At 47.5% G+C, this 24924-nt stretch overlaps 1 long non-coding RNA gene across 2 annotated transcripts; it reads right to left on the bottom strand.

Moving 5' to 3' along the window:
• Positions 1-367: 367 nt before the first annotated feature.
• On the bottom strand, positions 368-24885 carry LOC132672451 (uncharacterized). 2 transcript variants are annotated; one of them, XR_009607521.2, is made up of 3 exons: positions 24789-24885; positions 15409-15561; positions 368-1334 (listed from the first exon to the last, which is right to left on the bottom strand). It is a non-coding gene; the product is annotated as an uncharacterized LOC132672451 (long non-coding RNA). The 2 variants fall into 2 exon arrangements; XR_009607523.3 differs by lacking the exon at positions 368-1334 and adding an exon at positions 4578-10258.
• Positions 24886-24924: the final 39 nt, after the last annotated feature.

Below are 24924 nucleotides of genomic sequence, written 5' to 3'. Positions count from 1 at the left end.
GAGGTGCAGAGAGGGAAGATGAGTTGTCGAGGATTCCACATCAAACTAGAGGACCGCCAAGAACAGAATGGGGTAGCCCAAGCCCCAATCCTGAGCCTCTCTGATGCCTACCAAGAAGGCTACCCACCCCTTGGGTCTAAACGTCTGGTGCACAGATAGATCTAGGTTTTTAAAAGGTGTTTGTGTCTGAGGCTCATTACTGGCTTCCCCAAACTTCCATAGGCAGATCCCGTCATTGACAAACCTTGGACAAAGCTAGAGCCATCCCTTATCTGAAAGTGCAATCTTGCAGCCTTTTTTTCTTTTGGACCAATTGTTGGTTAATCTCTGACGCATCACCTTCTCTGGATGCCACAGCAGAATCAGGCATACAGAAACTCCATCTTTTTTGTCCCCAGTGCTGACAGGGAAACTGTCATGGAATTGGCTCTCAGTAGCTATTTACTCAATGAGTGAAAGAACATTGTTTCAGTTGGGATGAAGGCCTGTTTATTTCTATTTCAACCTTCCACGTTCAGTGATGGTCACAGAGTTGGTTTGAGATTACCCGAATTCCACCCTGAAGGTCACAGTTCTTTTAACATGAATATTCCATTTGTCATTACATCATTAGAAGAGGTGGCATCCTGCTCCCATTATTGGTGGCCGATGCAAATACTGTCTTGCTTCAGGCTGTCATCCTGTGAGACTTCAGCCTGGAGCAGTGAGACTGAAAACCCAGGCGGGCTGGGGTCAGAGATGGGGTCAACCCAGCAGGAGTTGTCAGATCAGAGCAGGGGTGAGAAGGAGGTCAGATGGGAGATCAAAGTCCAGGAACTAGGCAGGTACACAGAGTTCCAAGGATGGTGGCCAGTGGCTGGAGCCCCTTCAGAAAATGTCTCATGGGCAGGTCTCCTGAGTTGGCCTTCTGCTCACAGGTTCTTTGTGATTGACCTGGGTTTGGGGTCCCCCCTCACAAAGAGGACACAATCCGTCAACATTATTCAGCAGGCCTCATGTTCACATGATCAGACAAACTTGAAAATCCCGGAAGCAGACTTATTTGTTCTAGTCACGCAGCCCCAGGCTTGCTGCTACTTTTTAGATCCGCATTCTGACTCTGGCTGTGCATCAGAACCACCTATTTGAAACTTGTTCAAATGCAGATTCCCATGTCCCTCCCTCAGAGGATCTGATTCTTTAGGTCTGGGGTGGGCTGCTGACATCTTGAGAGGCTGTATGATGCGGGGGTTGCACTCGGAGGCTCCGGAGCCAGGCTGCTTAGATTTGCAATGGTTCTGCCACTAACCGGTGACCCTGTCGGTACTTCATCTTTCTGTGCCTCAGTAGCTTATCTATAAAAGGTAATAATAATATTCAGCTTATTGATTTGATGGCAGATTATTTAGTATATGCCAAATCTCAAAATACTAAGTGCTCAATAAATGTTATTTACTATTGTAATCTTTATTTTTACCCAAGTACAAGTGATTTAGAAACACAGTCCTTCCTCCCTCCCTCCCTCCCTTCCTCTCCCTTCCTTCCTTCCTCACTCCTTTCCTCCCTTCTTTCCTTCCTTTCTTCCTTCCTTCCTTCCTTCCTTCCTTCCTTCCTTCCTTTCTTCCTTCCTTCCTCCCTTCCTTCCTTCATTAATCACTGAGTGCACCTACCTGCCAGGACCCATGCTAGACATCCACAGTCCTCCCCAGTTTACAGTCTAACAGGGAAGCCAGGATTGGGAAACACTGCTCTACTCACTGCCTTCCAAACTCTCATTGGAGTCTGAAGCTCTGGGCTTCCCCTCTGGTGTCCCTCCAGCCTAATTACCTTCATTTGCTCCTTGAAACGGAACATAATGGAAAGAACAAAGGAATCATTTGGATTTCGTTCGCCATTTTCTAGTTAAGTGACATCAGACAAATCACATGTAGAAGGTAACTTTGTCTACTGCTTCCTGTGTATCCATGTTCTAGGAATGGCTCTGCCTCTCCCCTAACCACAGAGCCAGGAAGAGAACAGCTAAACACACCTGTGATTCTGCCCCTCGCTCCAGGCCACAGATTATTGGTCGGGGCAGGCAACTGACCCAAGCTGAGCCAATCACATCCCACCTTCACGACCCTGGAGTGGAGCTAAAGCCTTGCTGCCTGCCTCTGGCTGCTTTCTTGAATGGAGGTGATGTTAGGAGCTGTTGGCAATGGACATCTTCTATCATACGTATTAGGAAAAAGAGCAAATCAGTCTGCAGCAAGAAAGAAAAGCAAAGCTCATGGTTGATTTTTTCAGGATGCTGAGGGTCCTAATTGCCTCCTTATGCTGTCCCTAACCTTAGATTCTGTGACACATCTTCTATCCTGATAATAAATTTCTCTTTGTGTTGAAGTCAGATGTAAGGCATCTCTTGTTTTCCCCGCTGCCTGGAAGACAGGCTGTACCTCCAACAACGTGTCTTCCATGTTCAAGAGATCAGTTTTTCAAGGGCAGCTCAAGGGAGAAGCAAATTCAGGTCTGGAGTCTTGGGGCCAAATTGCTTCTGTTCCTACGTTGAGCTTTTGGGTCAAAGAACTTGAGGAGCACAGAGGTCAGGGTCTTGAACACTAGAGGGGACCTGGCCAGGCCTTTCATGGGAGGGACCCCTATTTCTAACTCTCCTTAATTAAGGAAGAATCTTCCAGTCTCTCCTGCCACCTGGTCCTGCTCTATTCTTTTATATTCACAATTCCTCAGACATGGACACCCCTTTCCAAATTGAGCTGCATTTCTGACACGCACTTGGAGCTGGTTATTAGGATATGTCTCTGTGTCTTGGGGATAGGGGTTGGGATGGGAACAGGAAGGTGGAGTATGTTCTAGTATGTTCTAGTATGTTCTGAACTTCTGGTGTTTTTTGTTTTTTTTTGTTTTTTTTTTTTTTTTACCTCAGGCCTGCCTCTCCTAGCATGTCACAGGGATGATTGATGTTCCTTTCCCCAGCACCCCTTTTGATCAACTAGGTATCAATTCCTCCATTTTATAGACAGGGATGACATTTAGCTGGTTTACACCAGTACAGCCTCAAATGCTTTTTAACTTAGTAAAAAAAAAATTTTTTTTTATTGATTGTCGCTCAGTTCCCCTAAGTGCCACTCCAGCTGCTTTTCACCCTGGTTTCTTCCCTGGGATCCCCTAGACCTCTATACCATCCAGCAACTAAAAGGTTAATACCAAGCACATCAGGAACTTCCAGCATACTCACCACTCTAGAACTTTGGCTTAAACACTTGGGCATGTTTTCTGATGTGTTCCTGCCTCTGCCTCACTAGTTAGACTTTTATTTTGTTTTATTTTATTCTATTTTATTTTATTTTATTTTATTTTATTTTATTTTATTTTATTTTATTTTACTTTGTTTTATTTTATTTTATTTTACTTTGTTTTATTTTGTTTTGTTTTATTTTACTTTGCTTTCTTTTATTTTATTTTACTTTGCTTTATTTTATTTTACTTTGTTTTATTTTATATTATTTTACTTTATTTTATTTTATTTTATTTTATTTTATTTTATTTTATTTTACTAGTTAGATATTTTAAATACCTTCCTGTTTACAGGTGAAGTTTAAAGAAGTTAACTAATTTAATTTGTTTACTCATTCATTCATTCATTACATTTTTAAAGTTTATTTTTGAGAGAGGGCATGAGCCGTCCTGTCTATACCACAAATCACTGACCTTGTGATATAGGGCAACAGCTGTCCCTCAGCCAGAGGCCTCTGCTACCTCAGCAAGTACATCTTTCACCAAACTGGGCCATCTAGTCACAAGAGGTACAAAAAGGAATATCAGAGATACGGAGATGGATGGTGGTAATGCTGCCCAACACTACAAATGTATTTGATGTAACTGCATGGTACAATTAAAAATGCCTAAGATAGTAAATTTTATGTTAAGCGTATTTTACCACAATAAAGAGGAATATTCGACAAACTGGATAAGGATGGTCTCCTACAACCCAAACTCTGTGGTAGGGTCAGAGAAAGAACTTTCGCTCCTCAGCCACGCACAGTGTCTGCCTTTGGGGTCATTTCTACCCACAGCCCCTCTGAAGGCAGCTTTGGGTATGATCCCCACCCAGCCCCTCCACCCATGGACATAGCTGAGGAGCCCAGGCATAGGCATCTGGCCCAGGACAGGCAATCTAGAGCTAGGAAGAGGCAAGAAAGATGAGCTGTACTCCCAAATTTGAACCAAGGAGGACTTCTTGTAGAGCAGAAGGTGAGGAAGCTGCTTGGGAGTGGGAGAAGCCAGCAGAGACACCAAGAAAAAGTGGCCCAGGGGCACCTGGGTGGCTCAGTCGGTTGAGCATCCGACTTGGGCTCAGCTCATGATCTCACAGTTTGTGAGTTTGAGCCCTGCATCAGGTTCTCTGCTGTCAGCACAGAGCCTGCTTCAGATACTCTGTTTCCCTCTCTCTCTCTGCTCCTCCCCTGCTCTATCTCTCTCTCTCTCTCAAAAATAAATAAAACATTAAGAAAGAAAGAAAGAAAGAAAGAAAGAAAGAAAGAAAGAAAGAAAGAAAAAGGGACCCAACTCTAGCAAGAGAGTGTAATTGCCTGCCAGTATCTGTTACCCTCCATGCTGGCAAAATGTCTAATAACAGGTTCTCTGGCCGGTTGGGAGTGGTGGAGGGAAGTCCACATTGGTAGTGTTTGCCAATTTCTTTGGTGTAAATACTCCCGCCAAGGCTGATTTCAAGAAGTCATATCAACGAATAAGGAATTGGAAGGGGGGCAATGCATGTGATTGGCTCTCATGAGCCTACATAAGCCCGCTCCAAACACCACCAAATTGTCCCCTTCTTTCTTCTACTAACAGAAAGTCCCCTTTGTGTTTCATCAGGGCTCATGGTCATTTGGCTGGAAACTGGCTGTGATATACACCCGTGCCCTGTATCACATGTGCCCTATGGCCACATAAAGAAGATCTGGTCAGGGGCCTGTGAACAGAAGTGATGTAGGCAGATTCTCTGTACCTCCTTACGACCAGGAGCACTGGTCATTCCGGCTCTCTCTGTCCTCCTTCCTGCAGGCTGGAATGTGGACATGGTACAGATGAGGAGAACATCTTGGATGGTAGCAGGGGATGCAGGTTGGAGAGAAACTGGATGTTTGGGTGACCTCACCCAGCAGAGCTTCCTAACCCCCCTGGACCAGTCACTTAAGTCTTCTGTTTTAGGAAAGAAGTAAATGTGTACCTTGTTTAAGACTTTTATTTTGAAGCCTCTTACTATGGCAGCTTATCCGACTACTGCCTAATACTTAGCTCTAGGACCCCCAAGGATTTGATGCACTTTTATGGATATCATTGCGGCAAACTCTACCCTCTGTTTTAAGATGTCCCAAACGAGTCTGTCTAGATTATAAGCAAAAGATTACTAGTCAGCATTTGCTAGGCTATGCAGCAGAAACCACCCCACAGTCTCAACAGCTGACGACAACAAGGTTTATTTCTTATTTACGCCACATGACAGCAGGTCATTTGAGGTCCTGTTCTATATGTGTTCACATTCTGGGTCTCAGACTGAAGGAGTGGCCGCTATATCATTCCAGAGACAGAAGCGAAAATGCCGTGGCTGAGTCTTACAATGACTCTTAAAGCGTCTGCTGGGATGTGGCATATGTAGCTTCTATTCATGTTCCATTGGCCAAAGGAAGCGAATGGCCTAGGCAGACACCAAGGGGGCAGTGAGGTATAGCCCTCCCCACAGAGAAGCACTGTGAGTCTCATTGCTATGGTCAGAGATGGATAACCCTTTTACTGAGAGTTCAACAAATAGTTGGGAATAATAATACAACCTATCACAAGAGCCTAAAGTGAAAAACATGCATTATGCTGGGATAGATCCTATTCTTATTCCCATTTTGCAGGCGAGGAAACTGAGGCTCAGAGAAGATAAGGGCCATGTAGTCATATAGTCCTATGCTACTCTTAGAACTGCAAATTCTGAGAAGCTCATCTCAATTTCTCTGCCATGGATCACCTTGTTGGTAATAAAACCCTGTAGATAGTCCAGAAGACCCACTGCTTTCTATTTCTGGAAGCCAAGCTCTGGAGTTCATGAAGAGCTCACTAAAGGTCAGCACGTAGAAAGAGAGGAAGAGGCTGCAGACAGTGGAGACAGGAAGTTTGGGGGCTCATCCGGGGGCTCTGCCACTAAATCACTGTTCACCTTCAGGAAGTTATTTAACCTCTCTGGGTCTCTGTCATCTGAATATGGAAGAGGTCCTAGTACAGCTCAGAGTATGCAATTTTAAGGCTAATCTGGCTGTAGGATGCTGATATCTAATCACACTATTCCCAGGGGAACTTGGGAGTCCCTCCTCAGAAGCCCTGTTCTTTATTTGAAAACTACCTCGAAAGATACCCATCTATGCTCATTATTCAGCCATCCATCCATCTATTTATCCATCCATTCACTCATTCATTCATCAAAGGTTCATGGCAGGTCCTCTGTGCCAGGCTCTACACTAGGCCCTGGGGTGCAGAGATGAATCAAATGTGGTCTCTTGCCTGTAGGACTTTACAGTCTATTGGAGGAGACAGAGATACAGATAATGGCGAAGGCTGCAGTAAGTTGTTCTAATCACAAAATGGTGTGGTCAGAGCTATCAAGGAGTCTGTGCAAAGAAGCTGTACCAGGCCAGGGAGGAAGCGACTTCTTTGGCCCAGGTGTCGGCTTCTGGGGCCGACAGATGAGGGAGGAAGAACCAGCAGAGAGGTGAACACCGTGAGTTCAGATGAGGCCTTTGGTATGTGCAGGAGGAGGCGTCCAGCAGGTCACTGAGACTGGGTCTGAGGCCGGGGTGGGTGTGGGGGAGCTGGAGGTTCAGGATGTGGATTGGGTGTCTTTCACTGAGGATGATCACGGAAGCCATGAAAACATATGAGATTGTGATTTCCCTTCTGTACACCGTCCCTGAACTTCCAGTGGCCCGGCCGCACAGAGTGGCCACACACACCAGCCTTTCCTGGGGAGGGCCCTGCAGGGGACTGACCTAAGCTGGGTGCACCAGTGTACAAGTAGGCCCTGATAGGAACAAATGTGCAACACCAATTCTGTTTTATGGCCTTGTCTGATGCTAGGACACGTAGAGAGGTCACCAGGTCATCCTCGGTGCAGCAGGGACATAAATCAGGCAGTGCCCTGCTTCCTGAGGCCCCAGCCGAGGAGGACAGGGCCTGTCCACCTCTAACTGGGATCAATTACAGGCCATTCCTGCGCGGGCCCAAGCTTCCTTCCACGGAATTGTGCAGGCCTGGCCCCAGGAGGCCTGGCAGAGAAGCAGCTCTTAGGTCGTGTCTGTGACAAGATGCAGGGCTCTAACCTGGACAGGGAGAAGGAGAGAGCTACTCGCCTAAGTGGAGAAGGTAATAACGGTGATAAGGAAACGGTATCTACCAAGTGCACTGGTCTAGGGCATGGCTTAACGTGCATGCTTTCATTTTAACGCCACTGTGACCTTCTCAGGTGGGTTCTCTTGCTGGCCTCATTTGTAAAATGAGGAAACTGAGGCTCAGGGAGATTGGGTAACTTGCTCAAGGCTACCCACTCAGAAAGTGGTAGAGTCCTGAATTCCAACCCAAGCCTGTCCGCCTCTAGCAGCTCAACTCGAAAGAGTGGTAGAGAGATGACAGCTGGCCTAGACAGCCTGTCCTTTGGAGTCAAATAGGCTTGGCTTCAAATGTTGGCTTTGCCACCACTTAAGCGTGTGGTCTGAAGCCGGTTACTGAACTCCCGAAGCCTCAGCTTCCTCGTCTGTGAGATGGGGAACACAGAACCTACCTTGTGACATTGTTATGCAGACTAAGAAGAATACATGCAAAGTACAAGTAAGTGCTCAGGTGGTAGTATCATTGTTATCCTCATCACCATCCTGATCCTTGCCTCGTACCTTTGCTTACCACACTCGAGTAAATGGAAGAGTAAGTACAACAGCTTCAAGCATGAGAGAAGCTTGCACACCGGGGGGCCTGAAAGTGATCTGATCTGGTGTAAGTGGAAAGAGGGGTAAAGTAACAGGATAGATGTTCAAACGACAGACAGAGGCTGTATCACGCAAGGTTGGCTGTAAACCGTAAGGATTTAGGGCTTTGTTCTGAGGTCAACTAGAAGCCATTGAATTCTAAGCAGGTAGAGGAGTGTAGTTGACTTTGCTTCTCAGAGAGATGCTCTAGGTGGCCCATCTGTTCTCCCTAGTACCCCTAGTGAGTATAGCAGTGCCTAGGACGTGGTGGGTGTTCAGAGACCTTTGTTAAATACATTTGCCCAAAGTTACCGCTTTATCCAGGCCTGCTCAGTTATGAGAAACAAGTGGGCACTCTTGTTAGCCCAGGGAAAGATGGTGTATTTTAGGGATCATTTTAGAGGCTGTCTAGGGAAAATCAAGAACAGAGACTAGAATGGGGACATGATCCTGGATCCAGGTGGCTGCAGATCCTCAGCAGACACGATGCACAGGTCATCAAGGGCGCAATCTGCCTGCTTCGTTACTCCCTGCCGCTCCCTCTCATTATTATTTGTTTCTTACTTCAAAATCTCAGAGAGACAATCTGATGGGCTTACTCTCATCTTTTCATGCAGCATGAGTCTGAAGGAGGAAGCCATGAATACCTGAATGACATTGGGATTCCATGAGATAAAAAGGAGGGAGGGGAGATAGCTGTTGGGAAGGCAATCAATAGCAAACACTACATTACCCAAATAATTATTTAATTGCAAGTTGTGATACGTGCTTTGAAGGAGAAGTACAGGGTGCCATAAAGGGGTGTAAGAGGATCTAAATTAGACTGGACGCCTACAGATTGACTGTTCTTGAGTCAGTACTCTATTACTTAGGATACAGGCTAACTTAAATGGGATGCAAGTTTATTTTTCTCACATGAAAAGTCTAGATATGAGTAGTTCACAGCTGGCAGGGCCAGCTCTGTCCCAAAGAGTCATCTGGGACCCAGATTGGTGGCTTGATGCTACTATTCTCAAAATGAGGCTCCCATTTCTGAGTCCACAGCCCCAGGGGTAAGCCAAGGAAGCTGCCACATCGCTTCTGCTCACCTCCTATTGACAACAAACCACAACTACATAGCCATACTTATCTGTGGGAAGTCTGCGGGATGTAGAATCCGGCAGGGCAGCTGTATGTTCTCTGTTACAACTCGGGGTTGGGGGAGAAGAAAGAGGGAAAGGAACCCATGGAGGCAAGAGGTAGTATGCGGGGCACACGCACTGACCAGCAGTCCGACAGACTATTGAGAGACGTTCAGGGGCAAGCCCTGCCACGGGAACATCTGCCCCACTGATGTCCAGGGCAGAGCGGAGGAGGCAGCAAAAGCAACAGATCTGACCGCTGCAGAAGCATGCATGGGGCAATGCTGGGACTCCCCCAGATGCCAAGGGCACAGCGAGCTTGTGACGATTCTGAGCCTTGCAGTTTACCTCGGTTAGGATGACGCAGTATTGAATTAGGAACATATGTGTCCAAATGATATCGTGGTCTCTTTCGTTCCCGCAGGCTGACGAGGTCTGTGAGCATCCAGGTTATCCCTGTCACACAGAGGGAGGCTCCTGGATCAGAGTGCTGCCGGGCCTGGGTGTGGGAGGGGGAGGCATGGAAGGAAGGTCCAGGCACCAGATCAAAATAGGGGAAGACGTTGACAAAGCATGCTTGCGGTGTTCAAGTATTCCCCCAGAAGCGATAGCCTCCTGTGCATGCTGTGGCCTGCAATCAAGCAGGGGCAGTGGCATTGCCCAGGACCCCGGAGGCATGGCTGCAGGTGTGGCCAACAACAGCTGTGCCTGGCAGGAGCGGCGGTGGCAATCAGGCCCTGAAGGACGAGTCAGCTCAGCAGGAGTGTGGAGAGGGTTGAGGGTCAGCAGAACAGCCCGGCTGTGGTGGGAAAGGACTTCTCCTTGAACGGAAGTGAGGTACGTTTGGGAATCAACACAAGTTGGTGCAGACACTTAACAGGGAGCTGGAAACCATCTGATCACTCAAAAATCACTGTCCCAAACCCACACAGATTGTTCCAGCTCCTCCCCTCTCTTCCCTTTCCGTTGGCGGGTGATGGTGGCTCCCTTCCACCTCGCTCCCCCATCCACTGTGACTGTATTGCTGAGAGGCACCGGGTCCTGCATATTTTAGCAAGTGGCCCTCAGATCTCAATAGAGATGTGAGAAGAGGCTCTTTCCCACAGGAAGGTTTTGGGTCCTCCCTTGGATAAGATTGGTGAAGTAAGTCCCTGGAGCCTAAGGAGGAAGATGTTACTTAGTCAGAAGAAAGGTATGAGATGGGGCACCTGGGTGGCTCAGTCAGTTAAGCGTCCAACTCTTGACCTTGCGGTTCATGAGATCGAGCCCCACTTCGGGCTCCGTGCTGACATTGTGGGGCCTGCTTGGGATTCGCTCTCTCTCTCTCTCTCTCTCTCTACACCTTCCCTGCTCCTCTCTCTCTCTCAAAATAAATAAATAAACTTAAAAAAAAGAAGAAAAGAATGAGAAAAAGCATGGAGACATAGCTGGATATAGTGTGTTGAGGGGGTTCTATGGGGGTGGTAGCAAAGGGGGCAGCTGATGTTAGGGGGAACTTGAGAGGAGGCCTGGGGCCAGATTATGGCTGAGATGTCACGTGTAATGCTACCCGCTGCTGGAAGGAATCAGAGCCTGGCCCGAGATGACACCCAGCTCAGAAGGACTTGTAGCTGAGGTCATGAGATGAGGAGCTCAGGATGTCCACTGACTAATGATCCATTTCTGTAGATGGCTTTCTGGTGTACAAAATGCTTTCACAACTCTCACTGGTTTAGCCGTCTATCACTGTGGAACACAGCAACCCAAAACAACCACATTCATTTTGCTCACAGACCCGCAATTTGGGCAGGGCTTGGCAGGAACAACTCTTCTCTGTTCTACTTGGCATCAGCAAGGACAGTTGGAACCATCGGGAAGCCCTGTCACTCACACGTCTGGCACTGGATGCTGGGGCATGAGCTGAAGCTGTGATTTGGAACACCTATGTGGCCTCTACGTGAGGCCTGGGCTTTCTCACAACAGAGTGGCTCGGTTCCAAGGGTGAGTGTCGCCAGACTGAGAGCGAGGTGGAAGCTTTTCTAACTTAGGCTTGGAAGTCACGTTACATCACTTGTGCATTTGGCTTGTTAGCAGTTGGTCACTAAGGTCTTCCCATATGCAAAGGGAGAGGAATTACACTTCGCCTGTGGTTAGGAGTAGTGTCAAAAAATTATAGACATATTTTAAAAACACCACGCCCTGAGAAGTTGGCCTGATGGGGTCTACGTTCCAGAAAATCTGGGTGATTTGCCAAGATCACACAGCCACCAAAAGACAGAACCAGGTCTAAGTATGATATACCTGTGCGTGTGTGTGCACGTGTGCACGTACACACACACACACACACACACACCCCTAACCTAGCTAGTACTTTACATAATTTGCCATCACTACTAAGCTATCTAATAGTCATTTTATTTTTAAAGTGTATTTATTTATTTTGAGAGAGAGAGAGTTTGCAGAGGGAGGGACAGAGAGAGAGAGAGAGAGAGAGAGAGAGAGAGAGAGAATCCCAGGCAGGGCTCAATTCCATGACTCTAGGATCATGACCTGAGCTGAAATCAAGAGTTGGATGCTTAACTGACTGAGCCACCCAGGTGTCCCTAGAATACTCGTTTTATTTATTAAAAAAAATTTTTTTAATGTTTGTTTATTTTTGAGAGAGAGGGCAGAGAGAGAGAGACACACAATCCAAAGCAGGCTCCAGGCTCCGAGCTGTCAGCACAGAGACTGACACGGGCCTGAACCCACAAACTGTGAGATCATGACCTGAGCTGAAGTCGGATGCTTAACCAACGGAGCCACCCAGGAGCCCCAAGAGAATAATCATTTTAAACTCAATGTTTCAAAAGTCGAACTCTTATTTTCCCTAAACCTGTTCTTCCATGGTCTTCGTGCCATCCTTGACTTCTTTTTCTCTCATATCCCCCCTCAAACCCATCAGTCAAGGCTGCAAGTTCTGCCTTCAAAATGCAGCCAAAATCTAACCATGTTTTCCTTCCTCTCTGGTTGGCCATCATGGTACAAGCTGACATCCTCTCATACCTGCATTTTTGCAATAGCTCCTTGCTTGTCCCTATACTTCTGTTCTCACTTTCCCACTGCTTCCCTCACCCATTCTGCTCTCATCATAGCAGCCTGAATGATTCTTTTACAGTAGAAATCAGATTGTGTCACGCCTCTTCTGAAAGCCCTATGATGACCCCCTGTCTCACTCAGAGTTGCCAAAATTCTTTCAATGACCTTCCTGGCCTCGTCTCCTACAACTCTTATAACACCCTGTTATTCGCCTCTTTCCCCAGAACTGTAGCGAAGGCCATTCATCCCCAAGCAGAGCATCCTGGCAAGGTCACACCACAGACAGGGAACCATATGGAAAGGGATTTCTCAGTAGTCCCTGAGGAAAGAAGATGCTGGGTTCTCTTCCCTCAGGGCTCCCACAGTAGATCTTGGATGTGGAGTGGGGTGGGTGAGGTGGGGGGGAAACATGGAGCAGATGTGGTTGGTGGTGGGAATGGATGGGAGGGGGAAATGTGACTAGGGCAAGGAGGGGGTGGGGCTTCTGCACCCTCCAAAATGGACTTTGGTTTAGCTCAGCCTGGTATTCCCATTGGATGGAGTGACCATTGTCAGCCATGAAAACGTGGAAGCAGAGATGGCTGTTCAGGAGAGAACCGAAAGTTGAAGCAGAGGTGACAGAGAAAGAGAAACTACTAGAAGGTCTCTGACTGCCCCACCCCCCAGCTTCAGTCCTCCCCCAGGCCTGGCTGATTCAGGATTCCATGAGATACCCCTGCATCTTCCCAACAAAATATGCCCGGGGTAGTCTGTGTTGATTTCTGTTCCTGAACACAAAAGGACCTCAGCTAAGACAATGGAGTAGCCCAGCTGCCTCGGCTGGGTTCCCATTTGTTCTGTGTATCAGTATCTCCATCCTCATTCTATAGCCCTTGTTTGGACTCCTCTGCCCTTGTGATGTCTGAAATAACAGGAAACAGGGCATCCTTACCCAGGGCTGCTGGGAATTACACCTGAAAACAGCAAAGCCACAAAGGCCATAACAACAAAGGAACTCACAGTCAAACCCCAATGGTCCCTGAAAACCCGAATGGGGAGTGGTAACTAGGACATTCTCACCTTTTACAGAGGAAGAAACTAACTGCCTCTGGGATGCCCTCGCATAGGCCATTTGAAGTTCCTCGGGCCACATTTTTGCATCTGAAGAAAGTGAGGGAAAAGCGTAAAGAAACTGGGTCATGAGGATGGAAAGAGAGCATAGTGTCTGGCACAGTATGTTCTCAACAAATGTTGTTAGTTATTTTTATTATTAAAAAGGATTCTAGGTAGCCCCCAAAAGGGGGATTCTGGGACATAAAACATCTCTGGGCTGATATTGTTTAATGTGCTTCTCAGGATGCCTGGCATATAGGAAGGTATGAGAAATGGTGGTTCCGAGGAAAGTATTTAAAGTTGGGACAAGAACTGAAGCGAACTCAGGCAAGCAAAAGCCATTTGATTTGGTGGTGGTGGAGCTGTCTAGCGAACATCTCTTCATTTTATTTAGAATTCCAGTGACGTTACTTGTTTTTTTTTTTTAATTTTTTTTTAATGTTTATTTTTGAGACAGAGAAAGAGCATGAACGGGGGAGGGTCAGAGAGAGGGAGACACAGAATCTGAAACAGGCTCCAGGCTCTGAGCTGTCAGCACAGCTGTTCTCGGGGCTCGAACTCACGGACCGTGAAATCATGACCTGAGCCGAAGTCGGCCGTTTAACTGACTGAGCCACCAAGGCGCCCCCTGACGTTACTTGTTTATGCAGTGAAATCACTAAGAACTGGTTATGAGTAGAAATTATATTTGCTGACCAGTTAACAACTCATAGAGAAGGTGGTCACTTGGGTTCATCAGAAGTCTGTCCTCCAGGAGGACAGGAGTGCCTAGGCAGTGTTGGGGGGTGGGGGGAGAAAGAGGAAGTGGAGATAGGGGATGGAGAGAAAGTAGGGGAGAAAGGATGTGCAGAACATGGAGGCAAGAAAGATGGGTGAATGGAGAGAGAAAGAAGGCACCCCCAGAAAGTGGCCCCTGACCAAAGCAAAGGCATCTATTTCATTTTATATTATATTTTATTTTATTATTTCACTTCACCCCAACTCACCTTACCTCACTTCACCTCACTTCACTTCACTTCTTTGCAAAGCTGTTTTCTCCATTCTCCTTCTTCCCAGAGCTACCACATGAGAATCAGTCTGACCTCAGCTTCCTTCCATAAACTCCTCACATCACCTCCCAAGGAAGTGATGGTGAGACCCCGGCCTTCTGAATGTGTGTGGGGTGTAGTGGGCCAAGGGGATAGTGGGAGGGGTCTTTTGGGCTCTAAGAGCTTCACTTACTTCCCAATGGTCAGGAGTGGAGGCTGCTTGTTCCCACCAACACTCCATCCATCCCATCACCCTCCCCTGGCCTGCCCACGACTCTGGGTTCTAATCCCAGCTCTGCCACCTGCCCTCTGCTCGGCCCTGGAAAATCCCTTTCCCCACTTTGGGTCTCAGTTTCCCCATCTGAAAAGGAAGGTGTTGGCCTAGATGAACTCAGAGGACCTTTCCAGCTCAGGCAGTCTTAAATCTCAGATTCCTGACCAAATGAGGCAGGAAAGGATCCCAGAGTGTCCCATCAATGTTGGCCTTCTCAACTCCTACGTGAGGAATTGGGGTAAACCAAATCAGACTCCTGGTTACCATAACAAAGGGAAACTGAAGGCAGAATCCCTTTTTGGTAATAGGGTAGAAGGAGCAGCAGCTCCAGCATCTAATTTCTGGGGGATCGGCAGTGCAAGCTAAGGCCAGCAGCAGCAGAACTGGGACCAAGGGCAGTGAAAACCCAGCTTTAAGTCAGAGCACTCTGACAGATCAGACGTACAATGGTGAAGGAGTCAATTTATGAAAATCCCAGTCGCCTGGAATGAAGTGCTCATCGAAAGCAAGGCTCTAGAGGCTGAGTGGCCGTGCGATGGAGCAGCATGAGGGGCACAGAGACTTCAAGCTCATATCCTAACTACTCAGCTTGATTGTCCACCCAAAAGCTAAGGATGTTTTATGACTGTGATTGAAGAATCTCAAATTTCTTGCAGAGGCAGGAACAAGGGGAAGAGGTAGTAATTACTGGAACCAGGGCCCAGAGTCAACCAGAGGAAGCGGGAACTGTGGCAGGCCTGCCTTGCAGGAGTTGGCACCATGGGAGAATTGCAGCTGGTGTTGAAGATGCCACCAACAGAGAAGGAGGGGGAAACATCCCGGCACTCTCTCTTGCCCTCCAACCTCTTCTCACTCACGGGAAAGTCAGAGAATATAACTTGTAGGTATTGGCTTGCCAGTGATGTGGAGCAGAGGTGTGGATTCAAGAAGCAGGCCCAGAACTGGTACAGATGGAAAACCATCCTCTTCACAGTTGAGAGATGTATAACTAGCATCAGATTCCAGTATACCTAGAAGGCAATTACAAAGTAAATCCAAGGGAAGAGGCAAATAAAGATGTTCTGCTCATTTATATTGTCCAAATCTAAAGAATACACGTGGAAGCAGGCCCTGAGGGTGTGGGACCAAGGACGAAGCAACATAATTTTAGATTGTACTGAACGTATCGATATGGATGCAATTGACCAGAGATTTTTATTGCATTAGACTAGTTTGAGTGGCCAGGAATGTTCTAATTTGTTTGCTTTGTTGGTTGATTAGATCTTGGACTAACCAGTGGTCTACTAAACAAAGCTAAGATGCCATAAATTCCTTGGTATAAGACAGAAGGGGGGAGGTTGAGAGTACATTTCCATATGCGCTGTGTTTCTCACTGTATTCCTAGATTGGGCCCAGAAGACAATCTCTTTCTGAAAAGCATTGAGAAATGCATTAGTGAGGGGAACACTGTCATCTTTGGAAAACTCTATTATGACTGCTCTCTGTGAGACTGGGGATAGTCATAGGAAGCTGCAGTTGATATGGGCTCCCTAATTTCAGTAGTGCTCCCAGGACCCTAGAGCAGCAGATCCCAAGCAGTGCACTTAACCACTACAGGCAAGGTGGGCATGGTTACTTATAGGCATAGAAGGGGGGTTCAGATGCTAAATGAATGACAAATGCCTACTACCATCTACTCCTTGGCTTGTCTATTGACATAACCCCTTTTCCCAGTACTTATGCTTCAAAGTAAAGCTTCCATCAAGTATAATACAACCGCTAATATATTCACTCCTCCCCAAAGGAGTCAACCTAAATCTCATGAATAATTATATCCAGCTGCCAATCCATGATCTGTGGGATATGGTGCCTCCTGTGATGACTACTATCTTGTCTCGAAATTCTATAATCTGAGCAATAAATTGTAAAATTAACCACCACCAACACACTATTTAATAATAATGAGGGAAAGGAAAGAAGAGAAAATTGAGTTTAAGATAGTTAAATTGCTGCATTTGATTGAGTCTAAGAATCAGTTGCAAGACAGGGCGCCTGGGTGGCTCAGTTGGTTAAATGTCCAACTTCAGCTCCGGTCACGATCTCGCAGTCCATGAGTTCCAGCTCCGTTGGGCTCTGTGCTGACAGCTCAGAGCCTGGAGCCTGCCTCAGATTCTGTGTCTCCCACTCTCTCTCCCCTCCCCCACTCACACTCTGCCTCCCTCACCCTCAGAAATGAATAAATGCCAAAAAAAATTTAAAAAAAAAAGAACAGTTGCAAGACAAACCATTATTTTATGTAGGAAAATGATCCAGTTGAATGACAACATAATGCTTTCTCACCACTTATAACTTGGAGCGATTTTATACATATTTAGACAGATTTTTATCTTATATAACTTTGTACACACAAAAAAATTAAAATGTAAGAAAAATTGATTGATTGTGGCATTCCTCAAATTCCTTCATATTCATAGTGCTCCTCTGAGCTCTTCCCACGTTATTTCCCCAACACAGAATATGCACCCCCGCTGCTTTCTTTCCATGCTCTTCTTGAACGTACAATAACTTTTTACTCCAATGTGGAATTATAGTGTCATATTTCAGAAGATGTCGTAAAGGACGACCAAACTAAAATAGGTGGGATCAAGAATATCTGTATCTCAGTTGATGTGCTGATAATGTGAACAGCTACGACCCAACTATGCATATGCATGGGCAACAGTCACCGCATCCTGAATGTTGCCTGATTACCAGCAATAGCCAGGTGTTATTAATCGTAGGACACAGCCCTACAATTGTTCGAAGGTGTTAAAAACGTGAAAAAATGAACATCTTCAAACAGTTCCTTATAATTTGAGGAGTGGAGACAGACAGCTGCAGACCCAGTTCCCGCACTACCCCTGGTGGTAGTCTCTTTACCCACAAACCTCTTTGACAACTTGTAATTTGAATGTGCTGTTTCCTGTTGGGGCTCTCAGTAATGCACCGGTGTATTAGCAAGTTTGTTTATCGTTTTTTTTTTTTTTTTTTTTAATATATCTAGAATCCAGCATCCTTGCTCAACATTAGTTTTAATAGTCTGTGTCTAGAAATTCTTGGAATTCCTGTGTGGGCAATCGCAGCATCTTATAAATGGCGACCCTCTTGTTTCTTCAAACACTTACAATTTTATAATTTTAATTTTTGTTCTTTTTCTTGCTTATTCTCCTGGCTAAGGCCTCCATTATAATGTTGGATGTAATTGTAGTTGCCTCATTCCTGGCTTTAAATTGAATGCAACAGGCTGTTTATCATCAAGAATTAAATGCATTGCAGATCCGGGTAAATACTCTTTTATAAGTTCAAGGCATTTTTCTTCTCTCTGAGTTTATTATTATTATTATTTTTTAAATAATGATCAGATTGAATACTATTGAATCGTTTACTGCACTCTTTGAGATAATCATAAAGTTCTATTTCCTCTTTCTGCTCTCCCCTGGAGTCCTGACTCCATCCTGGTGGTGCACAAGGTCAAGGCCCCGAAGACCATTCTTCCTAGCCCCGGCCAGGAAGGACAGGAATGGACCCCTATGGTCTTCTTGGAAAACTCTTGGGCTTTTTGGACTCTTCCACATGGAGCATTACAAGATGTTTAAAAAGGCATCATTTTGATGTATTATTTTGCTTAATAAAACAGCTGCATTTTAAAAAATCCTGATCGACTCAAGATTTCCTTTCTACTAGGGTGAGGAAAGCAAGTAGTATAAGGGGGTGTTGCCATACTGCCACCATATGTCATTTGTAGCAATCTTATCAAGCCAGTATTAGTACACTTGACGCTCAGAGGAGGAAACTGAGGCTCAGAGAGGTGAAACGTACTGCGGTGGAGGACGATGGCCGAGTGGGATCCTGGACCTCTAGGCCCAGATCCTGTGCTCAGAAACACTGCCTGCTTGCTCACTCACAGCAGAAAAGTGAGATGGGTCTCTCCTCCCACTAGTGTATTTCTGCCTTTCTCTGGCTCTTGGACCCTGGGCTCCAAGCATCTTCAGGCTGGTATCACCCTCCAGAAGCTGTGTGGTTTGGAAGCATTGTGGCCTTCTGCCCCTGCTTCCAGAGCCTCCCGGGTACCCTGGGGGCTGTATACCTGTCAGTGCTGTGACTGTGTGTGTGTGTGTGTGTAAGTGGAGGATAGGGTCTGGGCTCCCTCTGGAAAAGGGAAGGGAGGAGAGAGTGGGGTTCTGATTCTGCTTCTCTGCAGACCAGGCTTGGTGCCAAGATGGGCGAGCACTCTTATCCCTTCCTCTGACTGCAGGCTGGACTGCTTCCAGCTGCCCGGTGATGGAAAGCTCCTGGCCACCTCTGAGCTCCCACTTCTTCCTGATTTGCCCCCTGGACTCCAGTCCACCCTTCCTTGCAGCAGTCTTCTCGGTGACCAACCTGACACAGGCCTTGGCAGCTGTGCCATAGAGTGTGGAGGAAGTCTGTTTCACTGGTTCCACTTCTGTCTTGCCCCCGGGTGCCCTCTTCCACTTTCCTGAGCTCAGGTCTTGGGGCTGGTTTACATCTTCCCAGCTCCTGCCAGGAAGTCCTGGGGGCTTGGGGCAGCTATAGCAGCTTTTTCATTGGACCCTGAACTGATTACTTCTTTCTGCCCCTGACATCTCGGGCAACCTGAGCTTCCTCTAGTACCTTGCTTTCTCGGGGCCCTGCCTAGATGGGAACTTGGGTATTCAGTTGCCTTCCGGTCTACACAGCTGGCTGTCAAGTATAGTTGGTATCAGAATGTGAGGGAGCTGGCCGGCATCTTCTCAGACCTGGTGCTTGGCCCCTCCTCTGGTGACGCCTGGACACGTTGGAGCTGCCATTCACCACCTAGCTGAAAATGGCCAGTCTTCGGGCCCTCCAGGGCCTCCGGCTGGAGGCTCTGTGTCTGGGCCACACCAAGATGGAGGCAGCTGCAGTGGTAGGACTGGGGCTGCAGAGACTGGACTTGAGCTGCCTGCCGGGGCAGCTGCCCCTTTTGAGCTGCTCGAGCTGAACTTGGGAACTACTCTAATGGGGCGCGTAGCTCTGGAGGCTCTGGCTTCCTGCCACAGCCTGTAGATCTTGGGTCTTAACAGCAGTTTGACCAGGTTTAACAGGATGTAACCAGGCTTCCTGGCTGCCGTGCCCAGGCTTCAGGGACTGAAGCTGAACAGCAATTGGCTGCGGAGCGCCACACTGTGCACGTATGAAACAGGGGCCCTGGGTCTGTCCAACAATGGGGTGCATACCCTGTCCCTAGCCACTTCCTCCTGGGGAGCTGCCACATCAGGGAAACCACATGGCTCGTCTGGAGGGCCAAGTATTCCAGGGCCTGAGGCTGGAGATGGTGGGCTTGGCAGGAATCCACTGGTAGCCCCTCTGCTCGCACTAGATCAGCCTAAACCTGCTGGATACCCACATGGTGCTGAGCCTGGCCTTGGACTTCCGGGGCCCAGAGAGTCCACACAGCTTGAGCCTGTAGTTCCCCTCTGGCCTTTCTGGGGTAGAGTTGTCCCTGCCCAAGAGGCTGGCCAGCTTAGAGCTTTGTGCAGCCTTAGAGAGGAAGTTTTGGAAGCTGGCTCCGCATGTTTTTCCAGTCTTGCAAACCCTGACTCTGAAAGGCTAGGCACTGCAGCTGGGGACCCGGAATGTCGCCAAGATCTTCCCTGCCTTTTGCCAACTCCTCCTGCTTGGCAATAGTTTGGAGGCCCTGTGCTCCCGGGTGCCTCTAGCTTCTTCTTTTGGCAGCTTGCCACACTCCAGTATCTGCGGGTATGGGTGGATGGGCATAGCCCTGGGCCTGATGCATCATGGGGCTGCCCAGCCTACGGGAGCTAAAGCTGCAAGCACTGTGGTCCCCAGCCTGACCCTGCCCAGGGTGGCTTGAGGAGCTGGCCAAAGCGGGTTTGGAGATACAGTCTGCTGCTGCTTTCTGGAGCCCTGGCAGTCTCTGGGTTGTAGTGCTAGACTGGAAGACAGGCTTTGTTCTGGATGGCAGGCCCCAGAAGCACAGTCCCCAGATACCCCAGTATCTGTATATTCTGGGTGCTTCCTTAGCCTGCCAGTGTGCCAGTGCCTGGGTGGAGCCCTGGCTTGAGTGGTTCCCCCAGTACATACATGAACAAGGTTTCACACTAGCCATGCTGGCCAAAAGCTGGGGGCCACCCCCAAGAATCCCCTTTTCTCTTTTCTCTGGATCCACTGCCTCAAAACTTTGGGAGCCGGAACTCTCTTGGGGCCAGTCTGCCTGCTGCTTCTGCTGATCTCCTAGCTCCTCCTACACGAAGCCAGAAACTCCTGGATCTTCTATCTCTAGCCTTGTTCAGGGCTGGTCTTCAGGATCTCAGGGGTCGGAAGGGGGAGAGTAAGAGGTTCCTCTAGGATGTGTTTGTGTCCCACTGAGGGCAAGACCAGGGTTGGGTGGTGCGGGAGCCGCTGTCTACTCTGGAGAGCAGCCTTTCTACCAGCTAGGAGCTGTGCCTCTGCCTCCCCAAGCGCGATCCCAAGGCAGGCAAGGATGTGGCTGACAATGTGGCAGACGGCACGGCAAGCAGCCGGCTCACACTGTGTGCTGAGTCACCAGGTCCTGCACACCTCACACAGTTGCTTGGAGCGTCACCTGGCCGCTTTCCTGCCGGCTGCTCCCCCATCCTCCGGTGCTGCTGCTGGTTTTCCTGAAGCCTATCTCCCATCACCACCTCCCTTGGCTACCATGGACTGGCTTGGCTGCTCCGCAGAGAGGACTTTCATGTGTGGTTCAAAGAAGACGAAAGAGGACGGCTTCTGGGCATGGCTGGGGAGCAGGCTAGGGCAGCCTGGGTTGGGTTAGAGTGGGTGCGTGCATGTTGGAGGTGGGGATAAGACAAGCAAGCCAGCCTGACAGGGAGAGAGTGGGTATGTGTGGGTGCACGGGACTGAACACAGCTTCTGGTGGGAGGTGGGGGTGCTGCATGTGTAGGGAGGATCAGCTGGTGATTTGGGGAACACAGGCTTTGGGAAGGCTCTGGAAGCTGAATGAGAAAATTTGGGAGAGGGCAGGTGGCCGTGCGGTATGTGATGTGATCTCAAGATCTCCAAATCCTGGGTAAATTTACTAAATCCATGAAATGCTTGGCTTAATTGGACTTTCTGTTTTCGATGGAAACCCACATGAGGCAGAAGGCGAAGGGGCTGGGGTCACGGAAACTGTAGCCCAGAGGAAGTGAAGTTGGAAATTCATGGAGGGTGCCGGAGAGGAGGCAGCGCTGGGAGCAGTCCTCAACTGTGAAATGGGGGTCTGTGCCAAGTTCAATCAGATCTTCAAGGGGCAGAGGGGCCCCTCTTGCCATCTGGGTTATAGAGGAATTGGCAGCTGAGGACCGAAAAGCTGGGATGCTGCCCAGGAGGCAGCAGACTGATCGCCTGTTCCCTCAGTAAAAACACGAAGGCGTGGTCATACCTATGGTTTTATTTGAGCCTCATAACAACACTGGGAGGAAGAACCCACCCCCTTGGCACTCCGTGTCTAGCCATGCCAAACTATTTGGAGCTTTTGCTCCAATTTGGAGCTCCCGGAACACCACGTGCTCTTGCCTCTGGGCCTTTGCATGCACTGCTCCTTCACCCAGAAACACACTTTCCCCCAATTTCTCTCCTCTGGGGAGCTACTACAGATCTTTTAAGATCCAGCTTGGCCACCAACTTTCTCCAGAAGCCTTTCCTGACCTCCCAGCTTAGGTAAGCTGCTGCCTGTGGGTTCCCATCAGCCCCTGCACTTCCCTTTCCGAAAGTACTGGTTACACTGTACTGGCCCACACAGGCCTGGGGGCCCCTCGAGCATTGGTCTCCAAAGAGGGGTGCACGAGATGATTCATGGAGGTTTAGAAGAAAACGTTAAAACTCATACGTATTTCTATTTTTTGATCTCATTTTATTCTGAAGCTCGATTGCCTGCTTTATATGGCTTTATGTTACTTAACCTCTGTACCTCAGTTTCCTCCTTTGTAGTATGGGATAGTATTAGACTCTTGCTCAGAAGATTTTGTGACTGTTAAGTGAATATGTATAAAGCACTGAGAGCAGGACCTAGTAATGCATTATAAACGTTCAATAAAAGTTAGCTTTTTGTGCAATTATATATGTACTACATTCATATCCTTATACATAAATAACACGTTGAGAGTGTGTATTCAAAAATATCTTACTAATAGGAAGCATTACCAATTTACTAATAGGAAATTGGATCTGGAAAGTTTGGAGATCAGGTCCTGGAGACGGACCAGTTTGATTTATCTCTGCATCCTTGGAGCCTAGGGCTGGGCTGGCCCAGAGAGGGTCTTGTAGACAACTGTGGACAGAAAAAAATCTTGGTGGATGGGGAAGCAGAGAACTGGGGTCTGGTTCAGTTTCTGTTGATTATTTCTATATGACACTATGCAGGGCACTTGGCCTCTTAGGGTCTTAGTTTTCCTCTTCTGTAAAATCCCAGGCTTTAATTAAAAAAAAAAAAAAAAAAAAAAAAAAAGCTAAGGGAAACCATCAAAGAATTCCAGGCTGGATTTAGGGTGAGGGGCGCCCTCTTGTGTCCGAACGGTGTTTTTCTCTCTCTCTACATCCTCACCACAGGCTTCTCCCAGACAGATGATCCTGAAGCGGCCATCCTTCACCCCGCAAATCTGACTTTCCCAGTTCAGATCCGGACACTCTCTCAAATGTCTGACACACTGTCTCCCCACTCAACCTCCACCCTACTCCACCTGTGATCTTTTCCCTATGCAGCGTGGGACCCAGAAGAGACCTCTGGGGTCAGCCCAGTGATTCAAATTCTGGCCTGACACTATGTGATCTTGAGCAGGTCACTTCATCTGGGTGAGCCACCGTTTCCTCCTTGTAAATTGAAAGTAATACTACCAGCCTCATGGGGCTGTTGTAAGACTTCAATAGCAAGGAGTGGTGCATGGGTCACTGTTATGTTCACTGAGCACAATCACATGAGTTATTAACTATGAATAAGTTGGAACATGTTTCATGAACGTTAGAAACTACGCCTTTAAAACTAAAATCTAGAGTTCCCCTAATTTTAGCAGAAGCCAGCATGTACTGAGCATGTGCCAAATTCCACGTACTGTCACTTTCCCTAAAGTCTCATACCCATTAGTAAAAAATAAGAATAATGATTATTAAACTCCTCCTGCCAGAAATGTGCCAAGTCCTTTACAAACTTTTCTCCATTTATTCCTCTCACAAACCCTATTAAGTAGATGCCATTATGATAATTCCCACTTTACAGATTAGGAAACGGAGGTACAAAGAGGTTAAGTAATTTGCCCAAGGTTTTACAACTAGTGAGGGGCAAAGCCAACATCCTGCATTTGAAAGAAGTTTCAGACACAAGCAGTGTGATTCCAGAGACCATGCTTTACCTGCGTTATCTTGTTTAATATATACAACACTCTACAATGTAGATTCTGTTATATCACTCACATTTTACAGATGCAAAAACCAAACACAAAAATGATAAAGCGATGCAGTAATTCATTCAAGGCCACACGGCTAGGAAGTAGGGATTTGGATCCATGCCTGACTACAAAACCCTACATGTTCAACCCCCCTATTAGACTGCTCATATCCCGACCTATTCATAATGCTAAAAAGCGACTGCATTTATATTGAAATTATTCTGATTATTATTATTCAAATAATGATTAACATTTTTCCAACACCCAGAAGTGCCAAGATCTGTACTAACTGATTTACATAATAATGGCTAAACATTTCACTGTGTATTATTAGGACCCAGGCCCTGATTTAATTGTCTTAGGTGTATTATCTCATTGAAGCCTCACAAAAACCCAGCCAACGAGTGCTATTATTATCCTCACTTTACAGGAGAAGAACCAGAGGTTCACCATCCATCTCAAGTTATGTAGCTCTTTTTTTTTTTTTAATTTTTTTTTATTTTAAGAGAGAGAGAGAGAGAGAGAGCGCACGAACAGAGGTAGGGGCAGAGAGAGAGGGGGGAGAGAGAATCCCAAGCAGGCTCTGCACTCTCTGCGCAGAGCCCAGATGCTGGCTAGAACTCACCAACCGGTGAGATCATTATCTGAGCTAAAACCAAGAGTGGGTGGCTTAACCTACAGAGTCACCCAGGCGCCCCCCCAATCATCTAACTTTTACTGTGAGCTGGAGATGGAACCTACAGTTGTCCAACTCTCTCCTGTCTACCAGTCTGGTCACCTCCGTTTACCCTCTTTGTCCCTAACTCTGCTCTCACCTCTCCGGTGCCCACAGGCTCTAGCCTCTTTCCGGCAGCAGACCCCCTCGCCTTCAGCTTGAGGGCCCGCCCACTGGGCGGTGCCATGATCTCGGAACCTGCGGAAAGGACCAGGGTTGCGACAGGCTCCGCCCCC

The sequence above is a fragment of the Panthera onca genome, chromosome C1, assembly GCF_046562875.1.
Source record: "Panthera onca isolate mPanOnc1 chromosome C1, mPanOnc1 haplotype 2, whole genome shotgun sequence".
NCBI classification, from domain to species: domain Eukaryota; kingdom Metazoa; phylum Chordata; class Mammalia; order Carnivora; family Felidae; genus Panthera; species Panthera onca.
The sequence above is the reverse complement of the archived record's forward strand: the minus strand, read 5'-3'. Positions and strand labels throughout refer to the sequence as shown.